This window comes from Octopus sinensis, linkage group LG4, assembly GCF_006345805.1.
Source record: "Octopus sinensis linkage group LG4, ASM634580v1, whole genome shotgun sequence".
Classification (NCBI taxonomy): Eukaryota; Metazoa; Mollusca; class Cephalopoda; order Octopoda; family Octopodidae; genus Octopus; species Octopus sinensis.
Window position 1 is genome coordinate 63,518,224 of NC_043000.1, and position 10,980 is coordinate 63,529,203.

At 34.2% G+C, this 10,980-nt stretch overlaps 1 long non-coding RNA gene across 1 annotated transcript; it reads left to right on the forward strand.

The window, feature by feature from the left end:
- The first annotated feature begins 4,865 nt into the window (after positions 1–4,865).
- Positions 4,866–8,821, forward strand: LOC118763238. The gene is made up of 5 exons (XR_004998988.1): positions 4,866–5,032; positions 5,174–5,177; positions 5,255–5,429; positions 6,658–6,990; positions 8,567–8,821. It is a non-coding gene; the product is annotated as an uncharacterized LOC118763238 (long non-coding RNA).
- The last annotated feature ends 2,159 nt before the right edge of the window (positions 8,822–10,980 follow it).

Below are 10,980 nucleotides of genomic sequence, written 5' to 3' on the forward strand. Positions count from 1 at the left end.
TGTGGAGAAAGTTTATAAGAATTGAGACATGATAATGCTGCTACAATCATAAATTGTTGAATCGATGAAAAAAGTGGATTTGAACCCATGGGAAAATGGCGTGTCTATGAAACAACACATTCTTGAAACAACTGTTTAACCTACAATGGAATATGAAAATTCAAATAGATAGGTAAATAGAGCGTTCATGCCCAGATATTGTCGTATAAAGAGGAAAGACTGTGTTTAATTAATTTTGCTTGATACAAGAATGGTAGACAAAGAATTTGACATAATAGAGAATTATCAGAACCTAAAATATGAACTTCAGAGGATGTGGAATTTCTGTAAATTTATCATTATATCAACTGAATTTCCGTAACTTTATCATTATATCAACTGTACTAGAAGCCTAAGGAACATTTGCAAGAAGTTTGAATTGAGTTGAAGGTACTGGATATCATGGTAATTTTCCTGTTTTTATACAGCAAAGACTGTATGAAGATGTTGGATACCTAAGGCTATGCATCCAAATTGACAGAACAAGGAAATGCTGAGTGCACGAAAGGAACAACAACGACGACGACGACGACGATGATGATGAAGAGGTAGGGAAAGAGATGGACGGTAAAACAATGATGCAGAGGGAAATTTATTCATTAAATGGAAGTCTCTATCACAGAAATACTTGATGGGTACTTCACAAGAAAATATTGGAAAACTCAGAACATGATGAAAAATGTATTGAAAATTGCTTTAGCCATTAGAAGCCCCTTAGTATTTTTGACCATCAAAATTACTGATACCTTGCAATGGAGCTGTGAATAATATACAACAAATTGTATTTTAACCAGGAGAACGAGAATGGGAAAATTGCAAAAATCCACTCACGTTCACCCATTACTAGTGCATCACTTATACCGGTAATTTGAAATTAATTCTCAGCCAGAAATATTGTACAATAAATATTTTATAATACAATGGTTAACTCTTCAACAACTAGCCATTCATAAGTGAAATAAAAGCTCAAATTTCGATTGATTAAAAAGAGTACTTTGATTTTTAGTTGAAGGTGAACTTTAAATTTGTTGACGGAAAATAGAAAACAGTTTACCGTTAAGTTTAAATCATAATAATGTAAAATATACACAGTTCAAGAGGATATCTATAAGAAACAATAAATAAGGTAATATAAATGAAGATTTGACTCATTTGTCATCTCTTCTCTCTTCTAGATGTTTTGAAATTTAATGAAGACCATATTTGGCAATTTGTAATTTTCTTCAAGCAATTTTATGAAGACATTAAAAAGATATTACCAAAGAAAAATTAATGATTAAAACAGAAGATAAAATGAGGTGGGCAAGCAAGCCTGACTGATGACTATTCACATCTATGAGACATCTCAATGAAGTTGGATAAGATTTTAAGTTGAAGACGTTGTGATGGTGTTTGGAAGACAGTGAATTACTTTACTCGACTCTTTTCTGACCTTTCCCTACTTGTCATACTGATCATCCTCATACACATAATCTTTTGCAGGGGTTCAGACATTTGTGTGAAGAAGGGAAGAAGCTATCAATCATTAAACAAATGAACTAGCCCGAATGCTTGCGACAGAGCAGACTCTGCTAAAAGAAAAGAAAAAACTGCAAGCCAACAGAGCAAGTGCTTACAATATTGAAAGGAAATTAGGAATAGATATAGGCTACGAATACTTTCAGAAGTTTGGGTCCTTTAGATTTTTGGCAATAGCTTTTATTGACAAAAGGATACAAATTTATAGGAAAATGTGCAATAGTCGATTGAATCGAACACAGTTCATGTAAAAGTCAAAATAACATTCATCCCAGAGCTTTATCGCTCTCGCTGTTTAATTGCCTTCAAAAGCAGGCAGGCTTTTGATTTCAAATATTAGCACAATCTTACAAATTTTAGAGGTATGTTGTAGTTGATGTTATCGACCAGGTACTAATACTAATTGTATCGACCCTGACAGACAAAAAGTGAAGCCGACCTACCGGGTTTGATATGTAACTTAATTCTACAAGCAACTTAACCGACAGTCTAACCTAGCGATTTCCAGCTGGATTGTTCCGACACTCTAGGATAGAGGTTTCCAAAATGTATCGCGACACTTTAATGTGTCACCAATAAGCTCTAAGCGTGAAAGAAAATTAAGTCAAACCTGATCAATATTCATAAATACTAGGTTATGAAGTATATTTGAGATCTAACAACTTAGTGTGCAATTAGATACATGACTCTGACACATGATAAGAGGTTTGATTAATAAATCTAAATTAATATCACAAATAAAATGTACGTTGCCATCGTCACTTTGGAATCTCTGCCCCAGAGTTTCGTCAACAGCGGTGACGGTTGTCGCGAAGTTTTAAATGTAAATAACAAAACTGACAAAAAATGTCAAAGTTCATATTTCAAAACCGAGAGATGACAAAGAGGCTGAGAATACACGCTTGGACAAAATAGGCTTTCCTCTGGAGCTTATAACTTTTCTATTGGAATAAAATAGAAATGTTGTATGCCTTAAGCATTGAAAGGTAGGCTGACGAGATCATGGAGACGATGAAAACCGTTGTTTTAATGTTTCCACCACTCCCCTCTTCTTGCGTTAAGAGCTATTATCTCCTTAATATGTGGCCTTGGATCATTACTATTAATTTCTAACATTGGCACACAGCCACAAATTTTGGGGAACAGAGAACTGCCAATAATATTTACCCCAGTACTTAACTGATGCTTTACTTTCTCTGATTACAATGCTATGTACAAAATAATTAAAAAAGTAACCTAAAGTAATCTCCCTTGTAGATCATACGCCAAAGGAGCACCTTCTATTTTATCCAACAACAAGAAATGAAAGCTAAGTTGGGCTCTGGTGAGGTGCGATCTCAAAACATTATAGCATGCAGTATTTTCGCATCATCACTCAAAACTAACATCCGCAAATTCACTTTTTTTCGGGGAACGTTAGTATTGAATACGTAACCCTATATTTAATCATTGTAATTTACTTTCGCTTTTGAGTTAACATCGCGGAATCACAAGATACCTTCTTTTACCCTAATATTTTTTCTTACGTAACGCGATATTTGCTGATTTCAAACAAATCGAAATATCAATAAATGTCTATATGAATTGTTTTCTTTCATATTATTCACAGTAACCTATTAAAGATTCTATTAGGTGATTTCTATTACTATTTCTGTTCTCGTTCTTACATTTGATAAATCCCTTTGTACGTCTTTAACAGACAGCTTTTTTTTCCTATCACTCTCTTTTGATTGTGATCCGTGTAGCAGGTTACAAGAAAAATATCTTCTTCTATGTAACTAAGTAACCAAACCACATCAGTGATGACGTCATGCGTCTGTCACAGAGACCTTGAAACAGATTGCATTGGATTTTGACGCCTCAACAAAATCTGCTTGCCTTAGATCATTGATCCCTCCCACGCTACTTTCTCTCCTTCCCACTTTCACCTGATAGTTTGGTTTTTGTTCTCCGGGAATTTTCACTTTCAGCGACGTCTTAAAGATATACGATGTACGGTTAGTAATCGTCTCGACTGACAATAGCACACGCACGCACGCACACACACACACACATGCACACGGACGCGCGCACGCACACACGTACACACGCACACTTACTCACTCTCTGTTTCTCTGTCTCTCTTTCTCTTTCTTTCTCTCATTCATTGGAGCGATTACCCTGCTATCTTAAAGGCAGTATAATTGACATTGACTTTAGGTCGTGCAAGGGTTGATAAGTGCATGCTCTCGTATGCATGTATGTATATATACATATGCAGGTATTAACATATATACATACATTTATTATACAATATGGCTTTTCACGACGTGTATTTGCATATATGTGTACGTGCCGCGCGCGTGTGTATAGACGTATATATGTAATTATGTGTGTGTGGATGTGTGTGTGTATGTATGTATGCATGCATGTATGTATGCATGTATGTATGTATGTATGTATGTATGTATGTATGTATGTATGCATGCATGCATGTATGTATGTATCTATGTATGCAGTTATGTATGTATGTATGTATGCATGTATGTATGTATGTATGTATGTATATGTATGTGTATATATGTCTGTAAGCTTTCAACAAAATATACCTTCAGAGAGGAAATGAAAGTGGGAAAGTGATGATGTGAAGAGGAATAACGGGAGATACAATACATACAAACATACATACATACGTACATACATACCTGCATACATACATACATACATACTACATACATACATACATACATACATACATACATACATACCTGCATACATAGATAGATAGATAGATAGATACATACATACATACATACATACATACATACATACATACATACACATATACATACATACATACATACCTGCATACATACCTGCATACATACATACATACATACATACATGCATGCATGCATACGTACACACATACATACATACATACATACATACATACATACATACATACATACATACATACATATATACGTACATATTTTAGTGTGTGTGTGTGTGTGTGTGTGTGTGTGTGTGTGTGTGTGTGTGTGTGTATGTGTGTGTGAGTGTACAGCAAGAGAGAATGAGAGAGAGAGAAGGTAAGAGAAATTGAGTACGAGGATTAGAAGAAGCATGAAACAAGAAAGGAGTAAGTGTTAAAATATAAGAGAGTTAAGTGTGCAAAGTTGGAAGGATGAAAGTGAGAACTATAGTTGAACACGAAGCGGAAGAGGACGAGGAAGATTAGGAACATATAGCCAAGTTTGAGACGTCACTATGCTTTTAGTTATCTCATTCTTCCTATTTCTATCTCTCTATCTTTTTGAAGAGGTTTTAGTAACTAAAAAGATAGCCCGATCAATTGGAAACCTAAGCTTGAAAAAAGTCAATTTCTTTTCAGAAAAACATTTTTACTGTAGCTGTCTGTCTCTTTATATGCATGTAAACGTGGCTTTATGCGTATGTTTATTGTTTGCTTATGTGTATACGTAACCTGTTCGTAAGTAAATATATTTAGGAGATTGGCAAATAAATTCGTTTTTTTTTTTTCCTAATTTTTATTTTGATCCTTTCCAATATTATTTGAATTAACACGAAAAATATTTTCATCGAAACATTTTGTTTTGCTTTTGTTTTGTAGCTCTGTTCACCCTCAAACACTCTTGTTTATCAATTTTTAACTTTGAATACATTATACCACTTTTAATACATATTACGATAGAGTACCAAGCAGAAATAAAATGGACGAATTTATCTTAAAATCGCATGTATATGAAAGCTAAGAGGGAGTTAATAGCTAACTAGAGACGCAGTGACGTCACAAGAGAATCTATTGTAAATTGTAATATATACCTTTATTTTATCATAAATATTGCTATAAACAGCAACCTATTGAGGTATGTTGTCAGAACATCATTAATTTACAACTTCCATATAAATTTTTGAGTTTTGTAAATTTATGGGCATGTCCGAAAGCATACGTTTAATTTGTATCATTTCATTGAGAAGTATATATATGCAGAATTGTTTTCCTTTCCTTTTGGTCTGAACGGTGTTGCAGTATATTGAGTGTATCGCTATTCCTGACTGTGCATCAGTTGCTGAACAATAACACCTGAGCCATTTGTGTATATAATAGTCGTGTACATAGAAAATCTTGATTAAAGCCTTCAGGTCCAGCGGAATATTTTACCCACCACCGTCTAGGAAATCTTTGCATTTTCATTTTACTTCTCGGACTGTCATTTACTGTTATTTGACAGGTCTCCTACATCGTACTTTTCGTAAGCATGATAGAGAATACAAACATATATGTAGTTAAGTATAACTTCGATATCCTTAATCATCACGTAGTGTCAATCCAGCTTTAACTGATCACTGGCCAATGATCCTAAACTGCTTAAAAAACTATACTTGAAGCGCCTCTAAATCTCAAGCAACAATGCAAAAGTTTAAGTAATGATCTTCGAGTTGGTTTTGAGCATAGTCCATTCAATATGAATTTTATTAAAAAGTGTAACTGAAACCAAGGTTAAGAGTTAAAATTTGAATCAGAACCTGCCTTACCACCTCTGTATCAAATTTGATTCTGAGAATCAACCATGCTTTCCAAAAGTTTCACTAAAACACAGTTTTCACAAAGTCTCTGTCCAAGAATTACATTGAGTTTCAGATTGAGATTTGAAAACTACTGTTACAGCTTTTCCCTTTTTACCAATGCAGAGTTCAACAGAAAAAGAACGAATGAAGCGACTGAATTCTGACGGAAAAATTACCATAAATACATTGTGGTGAACAGCATGCACCATTCCAATCTAATTGAGAGAATGATTATTGCAATTGACAAAAAACCAACGTCGCCGGTATTTTTTATTCCATTTATATAAACAGTCATAACTGTAGGATTTCATAGCGTTGTAATCGGCAGGTTTATAATAGCATTTGTCTTTTACAAGTTGATACATAATTACTTCTATTACGTTTTCGTCATCCTTTCGTTTTACTTATATAAATAAAAAAAAAACTCTTATATTGTTGTCCCCTTAAACCAATATCAATAAACCTATTTCCTGTTGTGTTGTGCAGCGTGAGCTAAATCTTAAAATTTTCAATTCTCTTTCAGAGAATTGACAATGTCAATGCGGTGGCTTGTATAATCTGACACGAAAAATGATGAGACAAGCCAACTACAGTGACGCAGAAAAATCACCAGCTTCTTAAACATGACCGAGTCGTTCGTGCTCAGACTCTGAAAAAATAGTTGGTGGCCTCTAGCGGAGTTGTGTCCCCTATGACCAAAGAAAGAAACGTTCTCAAGAGCCAGATATTGTCAGGACAGCTGAGTTTGTCGAGCAAATCTAGAATAACATTAACAACCCCTGCAAGTCGATGAGGCTCATTGCCGGGCACCTCAATGTCGCAGAGTCCACTGTCAGACACGTGTGCACGAGATATCAAGTAAAAGTTTTATACGTTGAAGAAAAAGCAGTATTTGTCCGACAAGATCCCGGTGACCTATATAACTACATGATTCCCTTTAGCCTTCTGTGGTTTCTTTATACCAGACCCCTGGTTACTGCATCTATGGAGTTGTCAGCGGGAAGAAACTACGGGCAGCCCCACGGTTCCAACGACTCGTCGGAACCAAGGCGATGGACAATCGCAAATGAGAATGGAGATATACCCATATCAAGTGATTTCGATCTCTAAGATATCCCTCTTAGATCTCCTCAGTGGGCCTTACTGATTGGGGCAAAACTGCTACTTGCCTTATACAAGCATGTCAAAACCGTTGAAAGGCCAGCGCCAAATTCAAACGGTAGTAGTGTATAATTATAAAAATCTAGTATACTTATTTATATATTTGTCTTTTGTTTGTTTGTTGGTTTTTTTTTTTGCTAACTAGTCACCTATATCATTATTATTTATTAATTATAATATCGTCATTATTTATAATCATACACTACTACCGTTTGAATTTGGAGCTAGCCTCTCAACGGTTTTAACATGCTTGTACAAGGTAAGTAGTAGTTTAGCCCCAAACTGCAAGACCCATTGAGGAATATCTAAGAGGAATATCTCGGAGATCAAAATCACTTGATGTGGATATATCTGAATTCTCATTTGCGATTGTCAATCGCCTCGGTATGTTGACTATTTTTTCTCGCTTCCCCGATTTCGTCAGCTTGTTAACATTCAGAGTTAGCAGTTGAATCGATTTTGACTCCTATATCTAGCAAAACTAGTGCTATCTAGTACCCTTATTTATATATTTGCCTTTTGTTTATTTATTTTTGCTAACTAGTCACCTATATTATTATTATTTATCAATAATATCATTATTTATGATATATATATATATATATAATATATATATATATATATATATATAATATGATATGAAGGGTTTAGTTCACTTGCGTTCTAAACGAATAGGTATGCTGGATAAGTGCTATAGCAGATCCACCTTTAGGTTCCAAGATCACTACTAAGGCTGGATCTTGGGATCCGTGTTAGGGTTCCGTTATAGCAGGTATATATTATATCATATTATAGGAAAAATCAAAACCAGGTCAGAACGAGTATCTCAAGTCATTAAGAATAATCTAATTTAATTTGAAGTCTAATTAAATTATTCTAAATGACTTGAGATACTCGTTCTGCATTGGTTTTGATTTTTCCTATAATATATATATATAATATAATATAATATAATATAATATAATATAATATAATATAATAATATAATATAATATAATATAATATAATATTATATATATGTATGTATATATATATATATATATATATATATATATATATATATATATATATATATATAATATATATATATAAAAATTAGTCGAAGAGTGGAAGTAAAGATTCAGTGATAAATATACGGAGAACACTAAAATGGTGAGAATTTCCAACTGCCAGTCAAGTGAGAAAAATAATTATATAAAATTATTCATAATTAGTAATTATACATATATACGCACAGTACATAAGCGATTTTATCAATTGTTTTATACAACAGATTTTGGCTAAAACACATCCCAGCACTGGTCAGAAGGGCTGGTAGGAAGAATATAACAACGGTTCTTTTACATTTGAAGTCAAGAAGTGTCACATCTGGTCTGTGAATGTTGTGGAAAACCGGAACGAAAAAAGCAGTGGGAGAAGTTCACCAATTTTAGGTCTGACGGAGCCCAAACCACTGTAGATCTAAACATAGCAGATTTCTCAAAGGGAAAGAGAAACATAGACAGAGACAGAGATAGGGGGAGAAGTGGGGAGAGACAGGGAGACGGTAAAAAAGCGAATGAAAAAGAAGAATCAACTGCTTTAGAAGACTGGTACTTTATTTTTCGATCTCGAAAGAATGGAGGGCAAAGTTGACCTCGATGGTATTTGAGCTCAGAGTGTACAAAGCCAGAACGAATGCCGCAAAGAAGTTTATTCGTCGCTATAATTACTCGGCAAATATGCTACCTTCTTGTCATGTATGCAAATGTATCCTTCTACACTCCATTAGTTGTTTATAACATCATCCAAAAATGCTTTTTTTTTGTCTTCTGCGACGTAAACATTGCACTGTTATATAGTGCTACGTTGTCTCCTTTCACTTTTCATCTTAGTTTACCAGTGTTTTATTTTACAATAAATAGGCTTATCCTTTTCATTGTTCTGAGCTAGTAGCTAATTTTCATCATACATCCCATATAGTTTCCTTTTCTGCATCCCAGTCGCCAAAAATGTTTAACGAGCTTTGTGTCTTGTTTGCATTGTATCAATTGGCTAACAACCTAAGAAATGGTTATTGATGCACTGATGACGTGGTCAGCTGATTGGCCGATGTTAATGTCTCGTCAAAGATTTAGGAAAAGAGAACATCTATAGAGAAGTAACAGAGAAATTTACACCTCTTACATCTAGGCTATAGACGATCATTTGTACCGGGATTGTGTTATAGGAACACTGGATCGTGTAACAAGAGATTTGCATAAACGCCTAAAAATGCAGGGATTCTTCAGGAAAGAACAAAGCAAGCTGATTCGCTTTCTTCAAATATAATCGATAAATGGTACCGTGAAAATTTGCAAAAGATACCAGAGATTGTATATTTGAGGTTCCAGAGTGAACACATGCACACAATAACATGTAGTTATGGATTACACACACAGAGAAACACATACATAAACAGTAATTAAGCACACACATTTGTGTACTAAAGTGACATGCACACCCACAACATGTGCTCAAGTTTCTCCACACACACACATACACCGACACATTCACGCATACGTACACATATACATAGCGACAGATTTCGATTTGTACTTATTTAATACAGGTGCATTATGCTGTATACTTGGAATACAGGTTTTTCAAGAAAGAATAAAGCTGACTTTCTTCCTTCAAATCCAACGGATTAGTGACACAATGAATATTTATAAAACATTCCAAAGATTCTCCATTTGAGTGTCTTGGAAAACACGCATGCACACCTCTTTGTATGTGGCAAATATTGACATAACAAATAATGAAACATAGACATAACAAAACATAGACATAACGAAGAAAACGTACATCGTGAACATATGCATACCTATTATATCAATGCAAGATATACGCACACCCTATCTCCTATATTCACAAACCACTGTAACTGTTTGGTTCAAAAATCAACAATAAAACTTCAAGACTTTATGAGTGGTCGGCTTGAACTCTGCAAAGAACTTCAATAAAGCATAACAAAAACTTTTCCTGCATACACAAACACAATAATCGACGGGATTGTGTATTTATTCTTTAACAGTTATATCGTTGACATTTCTATTATAGGTCAAATATTTGATAGATTACATGGAAACTTTGCGCTCTGGGAACAATGCTAAAAATATTCTAATTAAATAGGGGTAGTTTTGGTGAAGCAGTGTATGAAATTGTATTTTCTTTTCTTTTAATTCAGACTGTCAACTTTATCCCGGACACCCTACATATGCTCAGATCTGTGAGCAACGACCTTTTCCCGTCCCTCGCTTTTCCTCATGTCCTGAGGAAGAGATCATAGCCCCGAACTATAATAATATAGCGTAAAACTACAAAACTACAGCCTTGTTTTGTTTTCTTACATTTTTGCAGTTATTTTATCTCTTCTCACATTATTTTGGCCTTATACAAGACTCTTTAAGGAAAAATTCTAATAGAAACGTATTTCGGTTTTCTGCAGGCGATATTTAAATATGCATATTTCTGTGTGTGTGTATGTGTGTGTGTGTGTTTGTTTGTGTGTATATGCATTTATGTGTATGTGTGTATGTATGTATGTATGTTAATATATATATATATATATTCTATATATATATATATAATTTCAACAATTGAGGGTAAAATTAATAATTAATCAATTTCACCAAGTATTCAGTATGCAAAGGGACCATTTAAGGC